The sequence below is a fragment of the Zophobas morio genome, unplaced genomic scaffold (genome assembly GCF_036711695.1).
Source record: "Zophobas morio isolate AGI-343-1 ecotype UQ-CSIRO unplaced genomic scaffold, CSIRO_AGI_Zmor_V1 ptg000420l, whole genome shotgun sequence".
Lineage (NCBI taxonomy): Eukaryota > Metazoa > Arthropoda > Insecta > Coleoptera > Tenebrionidae > Zophobas > Zophobas morio.
In genome coordinates, this window is record NW_026972524.1 from 94469 (window position 1) to 114425 (window position 19957).

At 18.3% G+C, this 19957-nt stretch overlaps 3 long non-coding RNA genes across 4 annotated transcripts; 2 read left to right on the forward strand and 1 right to left on the reverse strand.

Annotated features, from left to right (window-relative positions):
* Positions 1-1092: 1092 nt before the first annotated feature.
* Positions 1093-2714, forward strand: LOC135120788 (uncharacterized). Of its 2 annotated transcripts, none has more exons than XR_010278734.1 (3): positions 1093-1592; positions 1652-1725; positions 1802-2714. It is a non-coding gene; the product is annotated as an uncharacterized LOC135120788 (long non-coding RNA). The 2 variants fall into 2 exon arrangements; XR_010278735.1 differs by having other exon boundaries at positions 1805-2714.
* An 11960-nt stretch (positions 2715-14674) lies between these two features.
* On the reverse strand, positions 14675-17654 carry LOC135120784 (uncharacterized). The gene is made up of 3 exons (XR_010278731.1): positions 17590-17654; positions 16884-16990; positions 14675-14754 (listed from the first exon to the last, which is right to left on the reverse strand). It is a non-coding gene; the product is annotated as an uncharacterized LOC135120784 (long non-coding RNA).
* Positions 16944-19601, forward strand: LOC135120785 (uncharacterized). Its single transcript, XR_010278732.1, has 3 exons — positions 16944-16980; positions 17611-17685; positions 19555-19601. It is a non-coding gene; the product is annotated as an uncharacterized LOC135120785 (long non-coding RNA).
* The last annotated feature ends 356 nt before the right edge of the window (positions 19602-19957 follow it).

A 19957-nucleotide genomic window follows, 5' to 3' on the forward strand; every position in this document is an offset into this window, starting at 1 on the left:
AAAGAAAGGCAGGTCTCAAAGCAGTAGTTTATGAAAACTATACAGCTCATGTGGATATCATTTTGAATATGGTAGCTGTAGTCTAATATTGCCTTTAAAAAATTATAAATTATAAATTATATATTGATCAAAAAAAAATTATTTTTATTTAAGACGTTCACACCAAAGTTCCACAACTCCACTCAACCATAGCTAGCTCACCTCATTACTCTGCTAATAAAATTAGTCTCGGCTAAGCTCGCGCATCTTTCATCTTTCCATTATAAAATTGTTACAAGCAGTTGCGAGCCACTACAAAGGGGTTAAAAGACAAACACACAGTTAAAAGGACCCGTAACAGATCCAAAAGTAATTTTTATATACAAGGAACCAATAACTATTATTTTTATCTTATCTTAAAAGAGTCCCCATAATCTAAATTGAAGTAAAATAATTAAGGCTCCAGAATTAAGAGGCACTAAATAAGGCACGTTATTAATTTTTTTTAGTTAAAGCCACTTAAGAAGCCTTTGTTGGCCGTATCTTAGTTCTTAGTAATACTGTAGAATTCATGCTACTTTTTATAATTTATTATTTATAAAAAAAAAATTATAAGCGGAATGCGCTACAGTTTTACTTTAATCAAACGCGGAACACAGTTATGAATAATATATAAAATTTTTAAATTTTAATGTGGGTCTCAGTATTTCTTCTCTCGAAAAAATACTTTTATAAGTTACGTCACTATTTTTATTATAAACTTTCTTAAACTACAGCTCAAAAAAATATATATATAACGGGGTTTGTGAATGCAGGCGTTTTATGTTCTAATTTTAACAGGTCAGATAATGCATGACTCCTTTTAACCTCGAGGTCAATATGGCCATTTATTCAGTAAATGATTGGTTTAGAAAATTCTAAGGTGACTAGCAACATTTTTTATTTGTTCGCAACCAATAATATCAATATAGCTTGTTTTCGTTTTTCGTTCTTTTCTATGGGTTCGTTAGGTTTTAAATGTGCTATTTTAAAGGCTGAATCTTTTCAATATATAAAAGTTGGGTAGATCCACATTTAATATGTAATTATGACCTTTTTTTGTGGTCCCTTCGGTCGGATCTAGCGAGAATCTTTAGACATCAAATCCTCCGTTTGTAGGTATGGTTGGGAGTAGGGGCGGTACTATCGACGATTTACTGGTGCCTCCATTGTTTAGCTTTGGTTTGATTGCTGATGTCCAGTATGTAGATCGAGATAACGGAACAGACTTTTCAGGGAGTAAAGTCAGAAGGTATAGACAATCATTAAAAAGCCTTGAAAGGGCTGTGAAAGTTTGGAACAAAGAAATTTCGGGTACGGAAAAGATTTCTACGCTAAATATTGGTGTAGAGCTTAAATACAATACATTTTTGAATCAGAATACAAAAATAATGTTTATATGTCAGTTAGGAGATTTAATAGACGGTTTTAACAGGGAGGATGGGACGAGATACATTGCTATCAGGGAGGTGTTAAAAGTTTTAAAGAAATGCATCTGTAGAAAAATATACCACTGTATAGGTAACCACGAATTATACAATTTTAAGCGAGAAGAACTACAGCGTTTACTGAAGGTATATAAATGTTCAAATTTTTCATGTTTTTGCCATCAAAGTTCTTCGATTTCGAAAAGGAATACTCTTCACGGTCAATATAGTAACATTTGTAAGCTCCAGCGTTCGTTCTATTCCTTCTCTCCCTTTCCTGGTTGGTCTTTTATAATTTTAGATCCTTATTTTTATTCAACAATTTCACCTGAAGCTATTTCTCTCTATTTTAAAAGCAGTGATATAAACATTTCTAATTTGCCCAAGAACTATGATAAGCAAAAACTACAAGAATTATCACGTCTCTACAAGGAAAGCGCTTACCGATATTTATGTAAATATAATCCAAACGATTTGAAATCTGATGCAGATTGGCTTACCGGACTAAAAGGCCCTAAAATGCGTTTTGCTCCGTTTAACGGAGCATTCGGGGTTATTCAAAGGGAGTGGCTGAGGAAAGAACTAAAACGTTTAAAAAATATGAGGCATTACGTTGTAATTTTTACACACATCGCCCTCCATCCCTCTAGTTGTATCAACAGTTGCTTAGTTTGGGATTACGAAGAAACTTGGGAAATATTAAGAGAGAATAACACTCAAAATGTATATGAATATTTAGAATCTAACGATCGTAATTTATATAGTGAAAGTAACCAAAATCTTTTTACGCAACTACCTAATGAAAGTAAAAAATATTTAAAGTGTAATAGGAGAGTGAAGTGTGAAAGTAGTAGTGAAGACGGTCATATTAAGTTTTATAATGATATTACTAACCAAAAAAAAGATCAGAATGGTTGTAATAATACAAAAAAGGGTAATAATTATAATAATAATAATAAAAACAATAGCGCCTTTAGTATATTCGCAGAAAAAATTTCTTCGTCCCATTCTTTTTCGGAGCGCAACGTAGTGGCAGTTTTCAGTGGACACGATCATTCTGGAGGGTACGGGGTAGATGAAGTAGGGATTCACCATGTTACACTGGAAGCTCCCCTTGAAGCACCAGAAGACGTATTATCTTTTGCCACTGTGGAAGTGTACAACAACTATTTACTAGTAAAAGGTCGCGGCTCAGTAACCTCTCGCAAGTTAGTTTTTAATGGGTAAGTGATTGGGATATTGAACATTGTGGTGTAATTTCATAGTTTCTTGCGGTTTCGATTAAATGAAAATTATGATAAAATAATTTTATATATTTACACTGGCTATAAGAACGATTTAAAAAATTTATTTTTAAAGTCTATTAATATTTGATATATTTACTTTTTCTAATCTGATTAAGTTATTATTGTTAAGTAGTTTTTCATACTTAGTTCTTAGATTTAATGGTTTATTCCTATATATTTTTAGGTACTGAGTGGCTAGAAAGGAGGTATAGCCAAACACTATGAGTTATAAACTACCCTTTGAGTGGCCAGTTTTCTTATTTATTACCTTAAAAAAAAATAAAAATTAGGTAAGATTAGTTCGTCTTAGCATAAATTTTTAATCTCTGAAAGATTATAAAATCCCAGCTACTTGGCTGGCTAACGTTACTTATTCAAAGTAGGCTAAGAGAAGCTACAATTATATAAATTAAGGTTTTATTAGTGCTCGTCCAAGTCAAGAAACTTCATTCATATATTTAAGCTATTGATAAAGTTAGTCTCCCTTTTTTCGCTACGCACAGCAATACGACTTGTATGTGAGTACTCCTGCAGAAAACTCGAAAAATACTTTATTTATAAAAAACTGTAAAGGGCATCGGAGGTGTTTTTTAATTTATACAAAAAGATTTTGCGGTTGACACTGAAGCAGATAATTCGGATAAAGCAGTTTTCCTTAAAAAATTCCGAGCTTTTACAAAATTTTAGTCAACAAAAAAAGAATTTCCGCAAATACCTTTGATGTGTGAAGTCTGTTGAAATCGTACTATTGTATGCATATTCCTCTTGGCCAAATTCGTAGGCAACATCAAATTATAATCATTCCTGTTTGACTATTAACGTTTCTTAAAATAACTTCTTTCCTTATTTCTTTGTAGTTTAATTTTAAGCACATTGCTACCATTCGGACTTTAGTATTTATTTAATAATTCCAATAAAAATCCGAGCATTGAACGAAGCAGCATTTTGCAAAAAGGTATTAGATATATTATGATTAAACAAATTCTTCCAGATTATACGAGTTAGGTTTATAGTAACTACTAACGAGCACCCGCTAGACTTCTATATTTATTATCTCTATATATTTTTTCTCTGTTCATGTAATTAAAGTTATAATATTCGGCTTAAAGATATTTTAAAATATAAAATTTTCGAAACAACTTATTAATTTATTTTATTGCTTTTCTAAATAAAAATTTTAGTAAAAGATCTTGCGGTAAAAACATAGCAAAAAGTAGCCAAAAATTATAGTTATTAATAAGTATTAACCTAAATAACACTAAAGTTTACTCTCACTTTTCTAAGTAAAGTACACTTGAAAATTTAACAAATTTTACTATTAAGAGGGGGCTATAGTAAAACCGGTTTACAGTTTGCAAGAAGGAATTAAAATCTTCAAGGCAGCAGGCACTAAAAAGTTTACAATTAAACAAAGAGAGCGCTTCATATTTTTAGGCCATTTCATATTTTACTTGAACTTAAAAATTATATTTAAAAAAATCTTACTTAGGTAAAAAATAAAACCTTATATATAGATCACAAATCTTTAGGTTTTTAAATTAGTTTAAAGACAAGTTTTATTCATTTTTAATTTTCTTGTAGCTTTAATTACAGTTACATAACGGATGTAAGAGTAAGGGACGTTTCAAAAAAAGGATATTACGAAATTACTTCTTTACACAAACTTCTGATAAATTAATATCAAGTTGCACTCATAAAATATTTATTAAAAATATGAAATTGTAATAAGAATAAAAATAAATGCCTTTTGACCTATAATCTTTCAAGACTCGTTTAAGCTTATTTTAGCTTTATTCCAAAAAAAACCTTACATTATTATTTAAAAATTTGTTGGTAAAAAGAAGAACAAAAATTAAATTCTTCATTGTAGATTTTTAAAGAGTTTAAAATAAGTACGACTTTGACGGAACTTTTCTCCTTTAATAAATGCGTATAAATTAAAAAAAACACACAAAAAATTAAATAGTTGCAACTGACTCAACACATAAAGTGGAAAAAAAAAATTGGAGCAAAGTATGCAGTTATCTTCCTTATTTTTAATTTTTATGTATTCCCCAACTTTTTATTATCTACTCAAAACTACACAATAATTTTTGATATTCTCAGTGCACTCACAACTTTAATATATAATATTAAGTCCAGCCTTATTTAAAAAAAAAGTTTTAGAAGCCTCACATATTTTTGATCCTCCAGCAGAAAAATGTTTTACTCAAAAGATATACTAAGTAAAAAGCACGGCAAGCTTGGAATCGTATGGTACGCTGTTATTATTACTAGAAAAACCCTTACAAAAACAAGAAGAAAAACAATTTTTTTATAGGATTGCTGGATTTTCTGAAAATGGCAGTCAAGGCTTACTGAAAATATCTAAAAAAGATGTATGCAGTGTGGATGTAGAGAACACGTGGTACCGGCTCTCATCCTACTGCTTAACTAGCTATTAACAAGCCTATTATAGTATTAACAAATAAAATTAACTTTAATTTTAATTTTTTTTCTCCTAGTACTACTATTGCTTATCCCGAGCAAGCTTTTGCTCTTCGCTTGTCAGCAAGTTTACTTGTAGGCGTGGTAAGGATTTACGGAAGGCAAATAACTTATTTATGGAGTAAGTGTATAACTAAAACCGATAACAAGAAGAATTAAATTTCATAGTTTTTCTATGTTTACAAACAATAAATAATTGTGTCAAAATAAATTTTTTTACTAACAGAATAACAAAAATTTAAATTTTTATTAATTAAACACAAATTTTTAAAAATTAAATTAAAAGATTTATTATCGCAAACGCATTCGCTTCGGCCTAAAGTTGTAGCAAACCTCTTATAGTTTTATTATTACAAAAAATTATTATCTAAATTTTTAAAATTATTTTTATAAGAACTCAACTATAACAGAAGAGCGGAGTAAAATTTTTAAGTTTTTTAAAAAACTATCAATATTATTAAAGTAAAAGTTTTCTTATAGTTTATGCATAATTATAAAATAATAATAGTCTTATAAATATTAAGCACGTTTTTAATTTTGAATATTTTTTTTTTTTAGATGACTCCAAGCAAATTTGGACGGTGTTTAAAAAAAATACTAAAGATGCACTCCTCTTAAGAAATTCGAAAAACCAGTTCACTATATTATTAATATTAATAAAAGTTTATGTACTAATAAAGTTGCCATAATTTTTTAATTTTTTAAATTTATACAAAAAAGTAAAAATCTGACTCTAATAATAAATTTATAAATAAAAGTAACAATTTTTTCAAAAAAAAATTAAGTTACCTTATAGTAATTATAAAAATAATTAATTTCTTTAAATATGGAATAATAATTAAATTTTTTTTTTAAAATTAATTATTATTTATTTTTGAAATTATAAAGTTCAAGTAGAAATTTGAACGTAAAAAAATTATAAATTTTAATTAATAACTATTCTGAAGTCAATTATTATAATTTTAATTAATGAGAATTTTCATTGATTAGATTTTTATTTAATTATAATTTTTTTTTTCTAAAAGAGAAGAAAAAATAACTCTCCAAGTCCAAGAAAATAATTCGGGACTTCCTCTTTCAGGGATAACGCAGTTTTTAAAATACGATTCAAAATTTTTGGAGGAAATTTATAGTTATGAAGTTGGAAGAGGTAATATATAGTAATACTAAAATCAAATAATAGTATTGTTAATAATAAAAATAAAATATATTAATATTATTAATAATAGTAAATATAATAAAAAATTATGCAATTAAATTTAAAATTAAAAAAAATATTAAACAGTTAATTAAAATATAGAAATAATAAACTTTAGAGAAAAAGCAGTAAACAAATTATAAATTATGAATAATTTTTTTTAAATAAATATTGAATAAAAAAAAAGAATAATAAATATAAATAAATATTTTATAAATAATAATAAAGCAACTTATATTAATGAAAATATAAAATAAATGTAATATTAATAATAACTAATAAATTTATTAAAGATTGTTAAGTAAAATGAAGAATATATAAATACGAATAAATAATAACCAAAAATAATAAATTTAAAAAGTAATTAAAAAAAATTAATAGTAATAATAATTAAATAATAATATTAAACCAGTATTATGAAATAATTATAATATAAATATAGAAGTATTTATAAATAATAAATATAAAAATAAAAGCAAATATATAAATCATTTTAATAATACTAATAATAATATTAATAAACATTAATTAAATATTATCTATATATAACAATATTAAGTAAATATACATTTTTTTTGTGAAGATCAGAAACTGGAAGACGAATTTCAATGTGATTTAACAAATATTTCTTCTATTAATATAAATCTACAAGAAAATATTCCCAGCGAGAGACTACTGTAGTTTTATTATTATAATTTTTATTATTAATTTATCAAACTAAATAATTTAAATTATTATATTTACATATATTTTTATTACTATAAAATTTCTTATTATTTAAATTTTTGCTTGTAAAAATTTTACTCTTTTTATATTTAAATTTATTTATTTATTATTATTTTTGACTAAAAGTTAATAAAATTTATAGTTCACATTTTTTATGTTTATATATTTTTCATTTTTCCATTTCTATATTATTAAAAAAAAAATTTGTAAGCTAAATGTAAATTTAACATATTTCTATATCTTTATTTAATAACAATAAATTTATGTTATTTATTTAACTGTTATAAAAAGTTTATGAGCTCAATAATCTAAAATTAAATATATAATTTACATTTTTTTATTACTTTTATACATTTATTATTATATTTGAAAAAAAAATTCCATGCTAAATGCAAATTTTACATGTTTTTTTTTTTATATTTTTCTTTATAATTATATTTATAAAATTATTGAAATTATTATATTATTTTATGTATCAATAATTCAAAATATTTTATATATTTAAATTTTTTATTACTTTCATCTTTATATTATTAATTATTATATTGAAACAAAAAAGCTCAATGCAAATTATAAATGTTTTTATATTTTCACATAATTTATTTTATTTTTTTATTTATTATTAAATCTATTTTATATTTTAACTTTAATAAAAAGTTAATGAAATTTTATTTACACATTTTTTATTAATTTTTTTTGTTTATTATTAATTATAATACTTGAATCACATGATCGTAAGCTAAATGCAAATTTTACGTTTTATATTTTTATAAAAATTTTTAATTATTTATAATTATTATTAACTTTATTTTATTTTCGTAACTTTAATGAAAAGTTAATGAAATAAATAATCTAAATTATTTTATATTCTTACATTTTATGACTTTCATATCTATTATTGATTATAGTACTCAAATAAAACAATCGTAAGCGAAATGTCACTTTTTTTATTTTTATTTTTATTTATAATTATATTTATATATTTATTATGATTATTTAATTTATATTATTAATATAACTATAATAATAAGTTAATGACGTAAATTATATAAAATATTGTTTATCAAATTTGTTACTTATTTATTTATTATTATTTTTTAACTGTAATAAGAAGTTAATGGAACTAATTACCTAAAATATATACTATTTACATTTTTTATTACTTTCATTTATTTATTATTAATTATTGTATAGAAACAAATTTATTTACAAAATCGCAAGCTTAATGTAAATTTTACATTTTTTTTATATTTTTATTTATAATTTTTTATTATTATTTATTTATATTTATTACTAAAATTAAATATCTTTTTTTACTTATATAAAAAGTAAAAGTTAATAATCTAAAATTTATTTTTTTTGTACTTTTTTTTTAAAAATTTATTAATTATATTTAAAAAAAAATTATTCCTATAATCTTAAGTTTTTTAATGCAACTTTTTAGTTTATAATAATTGTATTTTTTTGTTTTTTTCTATTATTTTCGAATGTATTCGGCAAATGGCAGTCCCTTTATTTATGCTTTACAAAACATTACAAGTTTTATAATTTTTATTATTTTATCTATTTATATACTTATTATTTAATAGAAATTTTAAGGAATCTTTTGATTTGGAAGAAGTGATTCCTGTTGATATTGAAGAAGTTGATGCTCCTAAATTAAAAGGTTTATACACTTTTATATAAATAATTTATTGAAAGGTTAACAAAATATTATCAGTTTTGAAAAAAAATTAAGCTAAAAATCTTAATTTATAATTATTTATCTCAATACTATTTATACTTTTTATATTATTCTTTAACTTTATATTATTATTAGGGAAATTATACTTATTTATATATTTAATATATTATTCTTTAATTATCGTGATTTTATATGATTATTATTAAAATTATATTTTTATTATTATTATTCATTTTCGTATAATTTATATAAATTCTATGTTATAAGGAAAATATTATTTTTATATTTATATTATATTTAATTTTTCATATATTTTTAATAACTTTTATATTAATATTATGAAAATTATATTTTATATATTTATTCTATTATTTGATTTTCGTATTATTTTTATAATTTTTTTATGATTATTATGAATTTATATTTTTTATATAATTATTATATAATATATAATTTTTCGTATTATTTTTATAACTTTTATATTATTTTTAAGAAAATAATATTATTTTTATATATATATTTATATATTATTTAACCTTCGTATTATTTTATTGACATTTATATTATTCTTATATCACTTTATTTAAATACTACAAATTATTTGTATATTATTTTTATTAACAATTTTTATAATATTCTTTGAAGTTCTAAATTTTATTAAACATTTTCTTTTTTTTATTATTTTTATGAAAACCATTAATACATCTTCCCAACTTATATGTTTATTACTATTACTATTATACACTTTTTTATTATACATTGTTTGGCGCAGCTTTTAGTAAAAAGTATAAAAACTTTTGCTTAAAAAAATATTTAAAAACTATTACATTAAAGAAACACTTTCCGGATCTTTAAGTAACTCAAGTTTCGAATTGGATGCTGAACTGCCTTCCAGGCCTGCTATTGGTTAATTAGTTATTATCTTTTTATAAATGGATAAATGTGCTTCATAAATTTCTTTTATATTTAGAATAAAATATTTTTTATAAGAATATAAAAGTTTTTGTTTATATTACTAAAAGTTTATATTAAACAAAAAAAGTAAATAAAAAGTAAAGAGATATAGAAAAGTTAAATAATTGTAACATTTATTTATATAACTATTATAATAATGTAATAAACTTATTTTGTATTATTGTAATTTTTTATATATAATTATTATTATTATCTAAAATTTTCTTTTAATATATTTATTATTTTGATACAATAATGTCAAATATTTAGTATATAATTATTATTATTTAGAATAAATCTTTCTATATATATTTTATTAAAAAAAATTTTGTTTATTTTAATATAATAATAATAAATATTTTATATACAATAATTATTAATAATTATTAACAAAGTATATTGAGAATATATAATAGGAAACTTTTTACAAAATTTTATGGTACACTTTTATAATAAAAGAAAAAAATTGATATATAACTTCTTTTTTTATTATTATAAGTATTATATATTGATTTTACTATTATAAAAAGCGCATTTATAATTAGAATATCTTTTTAATAAATAAAAGTCTATTAATTATTAATGTAAAAAAGAAATTTCAAAATCTATTATTATAATAAACATAAAAATTTTATAGTGCATTTCTAAATGTTTATGAAATAAATAATATATATAATTTATTTCCTACTTTTATTGTTTTTATATATATAATTATTATTTAGATAAACCGCGTTTATAATATTATTTTTAAATAATAATTTTAATTTATTATTTTAATATATTGTTTTATATATAGTTATTGTAAATAAAATGTCTGTTTATAATTATGATATTCTTAAATATTATTTAAAGTATATAATGATAAACTTTAATATTTAACAACTTACAAATATTATATAAAAGTTTGATAATTAATAAAATAAAAATATTTGTTTTAGATAAATTTTTATTTTATTATAATAAATATAATTGTGAATTTTTATGCATTATTAAAAAATAATACGTTATTGCAAATATTTTATAAATAATTATTATTGAAAAGTTATTATGAATAATGTTTTTCTATATATTCATATTAAAAACTTTTATCCTTTGTATTATGGTAATAAATTGTTATAAAATTGTATATATTACTAAGTTTCTGTATAAAACTATTATAATAATGGTTTTATAATATATTCTTTTATAAAAAAAAATTATTTATATAAGTAATAATAAAGATATATTATACAATATTATAATTTTATATATAATATTTTATATATTATTAAATACTATATTTAATTAATAATAAAAAGTTGTTGTAAACTTTATATAAACTATGATATATATAATACTTAAATAGTAAAAATATATTATTTTTGTTTATATAAATATATTAATATATTCAATTATAAAAAAAAATTATATATATAAATAATAATAATTACATTTTTTATATTTTAATTATTATTATATAAAATAATATTTATATAAAGTTATAATTAAATATTATATTTTTATTAATAAAAGATTGGTTTAAACTTATCATCAAAAATAATTTATTTTAAATTTTTTATTATAAAAATTTTTATTTTAAAATTTATATTTATAGTTAAAATTATCGTGGATTTTTAAGTTTAAAAAAAATTATATACTACTTTAAATAATTATGTATTATTTTTCTTTAACATTTTATAATATTTCTATTCTTTTATATAATAATTATTGAAAAGTCTTTTTTACTTATAGAATGAAAATAATATTACTAGCAATTTTTATCTTTATACTTATAAATAAGGTAGTGCATTTTTGAATATTTATTTAAAATTTATTATATATTATAATATTGCGACTATTTTATATATCATTATTGTAACAAAATTTTAGAACTATTATTTTTTAATAAATTTTTTATTTAATTAAAATCGGTAAGATAATGCAATTCAAATCCACAATAGAAAAATTATGGAATATATTATAATATTGCAACTAGTTTAAATATAATTATTTTTATGAAGTTTTACAATTAATCTTATTTATAAGATTTACTTTATAATTTTACTATATTCAATAGCAAGTAAATATATCTAATAATTATTTATAATTATTAATAATATTTTACAGTGTATTATTATAATAGACGTTGTTTTCATTATATATATAATATACCAAATCATACAGTTTTTAAAATTAGGAAAAAATTATTTATAAACAGTATATTTTAAAAATTATAATAACAAAATTTTTTTTTAATCTATTATTAATAAAAAAAAAATTACTTTATAAATTTATAATAAAAATTATTTAATAATGCATTTCAAAAAAAATTAACTAATTATGAATATTTATTATTATATAAATTTTATTACTATTCCTACTTTTTTATGTATTTATATTTTTTTTATTTTATTATTTTATTATTTTCCGTATTTATATCGGATATTCATTTATTTTATTCTATTAGATCTATATATCTTTTCTTTTATTATAATTATATATTCCTATATAAAAGGTAATAGAAAAAATTAAAATTAAATTTTAAAATAAATGTAAGGTAATATGTTTTAATATGAAATAATATTTATTTGAAAAAAAAAAAATCAAAGTTACGAAGGAAAACAACTCATAATAAATTATACTGAAGAGAGTTGAGCAATTTTTATATTGAAAATATTTGTATTGTAAATTTAAAATAAAATTGTTTTTAATAAAAAATATTATAAACAAATTATTAGTTTGATTTATTTTATATAAAAAAATTCATAATTATAATAAATATAATTATGTATGCCTAAAAAAAAATTAATAATTGTTAATATTTTATTTAAGTACATATAATTATTTTAAAAAAGTTTTTTTTTAAATATTAATATAAAATTCTTATCAATAAAGATGTACATTTAAAAATATTTAATTAAAAGTATATATATAACCTTTATTTAAAGTTTATATTTTTTATAGGTACAATTGAGCATTTTATAATTCTTAGTAGCTTTTTATATAATTATTAATAAAATGTGTACGTGTTACCAAAATATATAGTGCATTTTTTAAATATTGACTTAATATAATAATTACGTAAATTTGTGTAATTTTAAAATATTTACTAAAATAATTTTTATAGATATATAACTTTTTAACACTTTTTTATTATTATTAATGCAATAAAAAATTCAACCTCCTAGAGCCACTACGGATGGACGTAACATTTATATATTTATTTATTAGTAATAGCTTATTTATTATTAAAGTTGGAAGATTTTGAATTTCAGCCAAAACGGTTAAAACTGAATAAATCCAAAAGAAAAAATAAACTTTTTCTTGATGACGTCATCGTTTTATCGGGAGATATTATAAGAAAAAATATACAAAATACTTCTGACATTACTATTCCGTTAGAAAGTAAAGTTCTTAGTAAATAATAACAAGAAATAAAAATATAAATATAAAACTTTTGTCAGGAGTAACCAATTATTTTTTATATTTTGATATATATTTATTTTTATTGTATTAATAAATTTTATTAATATTTTTCATTTAAATATTTATTAAATAATTTATAAAATTTTTCTTTTAAACACATTTTTATATCATACTTTTTTTTATGAAAATTTTATGTTATAATTTACTAAATTTTGGTATTATAATAATATTATTTACGAAGTTTCTATTATTATTACTATAATAATTTTACTTATATTTTTATATATAAATATTTATTTTACTTTAAATATTTTTTTTTTATATTTTCTTCTATTCTAAATTTTTTAACAAACTTTATATAGAAATACAAACGTCAATATTATAATTTTATATATTTAAAATATATAATTAAACGAAACAAGCTTTATAAAGAAATAAAAAAAAATTATTATATCTATTTAATATATTAATATTATTATTTATCATAAAAAACCTTTCTTTTTTTAATAAAAATAATAGCAGATAAAGGAAATATTAAAGAAATCATTATTAACGAAAAAATACTTGAAAGAAACTTCCATCTTCCTTGTAAGTTCAGCGCTTTGTTTTATTATGAAAAAAAATCAAATTAAATTTTTCAACGGAGTTTTGTTTTTTCTAACTTTTTTTTTTCCTTTTTTTTTTTTTTTAAATTGCTCGCTTTTAATTTCTTTTTAAAAATATTACATAAAATTTTTAAAATAAAAAGTTTGGCGATTTTTGTCGATTTTCAAGTTTTAAATATTAGAAAAAAATATATTTTTTAAGTTAAAATTTCTTTAACAATGAAACTAGGAAAAAAAAGACGGGTTGAGCACATCTTTAATCGTTTTTAATTGGTTTATATTAAATTTTTGGGCGCAATTTTTAGTGGAGCGCATCACTTTTTACAATTATTTATGCTTTATTTTACATATTGTTTTTTATATTTATTGTTATAATTATTATGTTTATACTCACCCTAATTTTGTTAAAAAGCTTTTTCTTACTATCAAAAAGGATATAATTATTTTTGACCTGATTGGTGCTTATTAACAGCCTGTCCAATGAGCGCGAAGCTTCTTGCATATTGGAAGAAGCATGTAAACCCCTTGCAAACATACGGAATTAACTTGACCGAGAAACAAAAAAGTTTTATTATTTATATTATTAATATTATTACTTTATTATATTTATATTTATACAAAACTTTTATATTTAGCAAAACTCTGGACTTCCTTATATAGCGAAAGCAGTGTAAGTAATTTTAAAAAAAAACTTTATATTTATTATTTATTAAATAATAATATATTTTAATAATAAGAAACATGTTCCCGAAAGTTTAATGTTTTAAAAAAAATAAAAAAAATTACTCTTCCAGTCACAGCCATAACTATTTATTGACTTAATTATTAGCTAATAGAATTTTTATAAAGTTTTCTTCTTTTTATGATTGGCGCTTTAAAGTTTCACGACAATTCAGGTCTCTGAAGTTGAACTGAAAAGAGGAGCGCCGTCTTTGGACTCTCCAGTTATTGGCTGGTCACCAAACTTTGGTAATAATAAATAAAAAAGTACTAATAGTGCACTAACAATGAATTATTAATGAGAAATGGTAATAATATAATAATTTAAAATTTTATTTATAATAAGAATTAATGATAAAAATGAATAAATTCTTAATAATATATATATATAAAGGTAACAAAATAATAATTATAGTAAATATTAATAGCAAGAATATAATATTTTATATAATTATTTATACTAATAAAATTTATATAGATTAAACTTCAAATAATAGATAATAAAATAATGACGGTAAATAATAATAGCAGTAAACTTTTTTTATATTTATTTATTATAAATAGTTATAGTAGTAATAATACTATTTATTAAAATATTAACAGCAATAATAATAAATAGTAGTAGAAATAAAAATGATAGGTAATAAAAAAAATATGCTAATAAATAATGTTATATTAATTTATAATTATAACAATAATCAAAAATATAAAATTAGTAATTAATGTTAATAAATAATTATATGAATTAATTATAATAAATAATAGTATAAGCAATAAAAAATTAATAAAATAAAAAATTAAATTTTAATAATGAAAATAATTTATACTTGTCAATTATAGTTTATAATAAAATTATATAATAAATACTAATAGCAATAATAATTGTATCAAAAAAATAAAAATATATATATAAAATAATAGTAATAGTTACTGTAAGAAATATTTATAAGAATAATAATAATAATAAATAACATGAAAAATAATGATAATAATAATTAATTTTTTTAGTACTAATAAAAATAAATAATAATACTAAGAAACTATAAAATATTATAATTGTTACTATAATAATTTCTAGTAATTTATTATTACTAATGATAATAACAAGAAACAAAACAATAGTAAATAAGTAGTAATAATTAATAGTAAAATTTATAAATAAATGGTTGTAATAGCAATAAACACATAATTATAATGACAGTAACAATAAAACTTTTTATATCCAAAAAGTAATAAAATATAAGAAAAACAAATTTTTATATATTAATAATTTTATTATAGAAATAATATTAACTAATAGGTAGTCCTTTTGAGGAGAAGCACGACAAATTCGGGTTAACAATTAAAAAAAATATCATTCTTTTTATTTAACACATGATTATTTCGTTTGTGAGATGATTTTACTTTGCCAATGTTTATTATTAATAATTAATATTTTTTATATAATAATAGAAAGTAAAATATTATTTGTAAGCATTTCGACTAATTATTTTTATTATTTATTTATAATTATTAATAATTTTTTATTCTTTTGTTAATAATCCTAATATGAAAGTTAATCCAATTTAGTTTATATTAATGAAGTAAAATTTTTATAAAAATTATTGAGTATAAGTTTATTAGTAAACAATACATTATATATAAATTTATACCATTTGTTATATTTTAATTAAATATATTTTTTTATTATTAGTAGTAGTAATAAAAATTTTTTTATTCTTATAATATTTAAAAAAGTTAATCAGAGTTAATTTTATTTATTACTTAAAGGAAAAGTTTATTAGTAAAATAATTTTTTAATAAAAGTAATAAAAGTAATAAAAATAATATTAATATACTAATACTAAGGTTAATCAGAGTAAGTTATAATTATTTATGAAGGTTTTTTACAATTTTTTATAATAATAACAATTATTTTTAAATATAAAATTTTTCAAAATAATTTATATATTTTATTATTTTATTATATTTATCGTAAAAAAAATTTATCTAAACTACTTAATTGAACTTTAAAAAAAAAAATTATAAATAAAATTGGAAAACAAAATGATTAATAATTATTAAATTATATTTTACAATTTTTTATATAATATTTATTGCAACTATACATTTATAATAAAATGTTTTTTTTGTTAATCTCATAATTATTTTAAAAAAATTACATCTTATCGAAACCTTTTTTTAATCAAATTATAACATCTTATTATTTAACAATTTTAATAATAATTTATTATATTTAAAAACTTTTTTATATAATAATTTATAATTAAAAGTTTTATTTGTTAATTTCTTTATTCCTTTTATTAGATTTAAACATTTTTTAATTATTTTACTTTTTTTTATTTTTATTATTTATAGAATAATATCCAATACTTTTTTTTTATTAACAGTTCTTCTAAACTCTCTTCAAACTCTCTCCTTAGCCCCGTTAAAGATGTTTCCTTTGAGGACTTATTTGGGCCAAACGAAGGTGCTTTTTACTATAAAAATATATTTTTTATAGCTGATATAGTAAGAAAAGGTTTATATATAAGTTGCTTTTATTTACTATAAAAATAATCAGATTTTTTGATAATAATTAGATATAATAAAAAAAAATAAGAAAAATAGAATAAAAATATTTATTAGAAATTTTTTTTTTAATATAATACAATCTTCATAAAAAGCAAAGAAAAATTTTAAATATAGATTTATTTTTTTTTAAAATATAAAAAAACCTTCATTTATTAATGAAATATTTTATTATATAACTATTATATTATCTAGTAATTAAAATAATTATATTATACTATTATTTATTAATTATTAATATATACTATAAATAAAAAAAGTTAACTGTGTTTTTATAGTATTTTTATAAGTAGTATAATTTTATATAATCATTATTACTACACTAAAAAAATTTATTTTACTATTTTTTATTAAATTTTTATATTTATAAAATAAGAAAAAGTTTTATTGACTGTATTTTGCTAAGAAATAAAAGTTTATATAGTATTTTTATATGTACTATAATTTTTATGTAATTATTATTACATATCAATTTATTATAGTTATGATTATATTATAATTAGTTTACTGTTATTTTATATTATAAAAGAATTCATGTCTCCTTCAACTATAACTTCACGTAGTTCGGAAAATATGAGCGATTCGAAATTAATAAGAAGCAGAAGTTATTATTATTATAATTATTTTAAGAAATATTTAAAAAAATTTAAAAAAACAAATTCTTAATTAATTTATTTTTATTATAAACAAATATAAAAAAAATCTTCTTTTATATAATTTTTAAGACTATAACTTTTGGTAAGAATGAAAAGAAAAGTATTAAAAACCTTCATATCAATCTATTGCTACTATTAATTCCACTTTACTTCTTATAAAAGAATTATTATTACTAAAAAAAATTAATTTAAAATTATCAAACTTTTAAAAATTAATAGAATTATGATATTTTATTATTTTTTTTTACACTTTTGACGTTGTTTTGTTATTATATACACCATAAACCCTTTTTTATTACTTATTTCTTTAATATGTATATATAATTTTTATATACATTTTTTTATGGAATATCATCTATTAGTATAAATATATATTGTATATTTACTATTTATTATTTATTATTATCATACTTATTTATAACAATTTGTAAAAGTTTTTATAATAAGTTTTTTCTATATCGATAATAATAATAATAATAAGAAAAAAAAACTTAAAATTTAATTTTTTTATTAGGTTTTATTAGTTATGAACACTTATTGAAACGCTTAATTTAAATTTAAAAAAAATAATTTGTGTAATATTTAAAATAACAAAAATTTAATTGTAAACTTTTCATTAGTAACATTTTTTTATGATAATATATTTATTAGTGCTACTAATTTAAAATATTTTTACAGCCGTTAAATCAAAGTTAATAAAATTAATTAATTAATATATTAAAAAATAATTAATTTAAAATTAAATTATTGTATTATTTTTATTATTAAATTTTTTTTTATTTTTATAATAATAATTATAAGTATTAACTAATTTAAAATATTTGTAGAGAGATTAAAAAAAGTTTATCTTAAAATAATTTATATATAATTTTAAAAAAACATATATAAAATTTATTAGTTTATTATTTATTTTATAATAATAATTATTATTGCTATATTAATAAATATTTTTTTTCTTAAAGCATTTTAAAATTTATATGTAATAGTATAAAAAATATTTATTTTATTTTCAAATATTTTAGTTAAAATTTTAAAAAAATATAATAACTTTTATAGTGCTACTAGATATAAATATTTTTTTAAAGCAATTAAAAGAAGTCAATGATTAATTCTGTTTTTTTTTTAGTTAAATTAGTAAAAAAAAAATTTAAATACATCCAATAAAGTATTTACTAATCATTATATAATTACTTCTACTTAAAAAAATTTATTAAGCATTAAAAGAAAAAAACTAAAAAAAAAATTATTTATTTAATTTTTTGAATGAGTAAAAATAATTCTAATATTTTAAATTTTAAGATGTTAGTAAAAAATTTTTAATGCAAAGTGTTAAATAATTGTTATAAAAATTCATTTTTTCCATCTCGATCAAAATTTTTATTAAAAAAAATTTCGAATTTCTAACTGAAAATTTTATAAAAGTTTTTCATAAAATTTATTTGATTTTTTATATATAATTATTTATAATTATAATTAATTTTTTTTTTATACCACAAAATATCAATAAAGTATTGCTTTTCTGAGTTGTTAGTTAATTTCAATATTATAATTTTTATTTAAAAATTTATTAAATAAATAAAAACATTAATTGTTTTATATATTTTTTAAAAATATTTTTTAATATCTAATGAAGTTCTCTTTTCTAATTAAATAAAAATAATAATTATATTAGTTAAGACTGTTGTTATTATATTACCAAAAACTTGATATTAAAAAAGTATTTACTTGTGCTAAATATACTCTGTATTTATTATTATTTATAACTATTTTAATTTTTCTTTTAATAATAAAATTGATTTTTCTGACTTTCTTCATAGGAAGCGAATCATTTGAAAAAGTTTCTCAAGATAATTCTGTAATAAACTTCTTCAAGTAATTATTATTTATTGATTTATTTATTTATTATTACTATTACTACTATGGTTATATATCATTTATCTACTATAATTTATTATTTCTTAGTTATTTGGAATCGAAAATCTCTAATGGAAATGATCCCTTTTCATTTTTTCGTATAACCCGCAAGTTCAACAGGTTCAAAGCAGTGAAAAGTACTTTTATTATTATTATTATTATTATTATTATTATTATTATTTTATTATTATTATTATTATTATTATTATTATCTACATAAAAAAATTAATCAGCTTTCATTTTTTGCTAAAAAAATTAATTTTTTTTTGTATTAAAGTTTTTTTATAATAAATAATTATCAAAAAA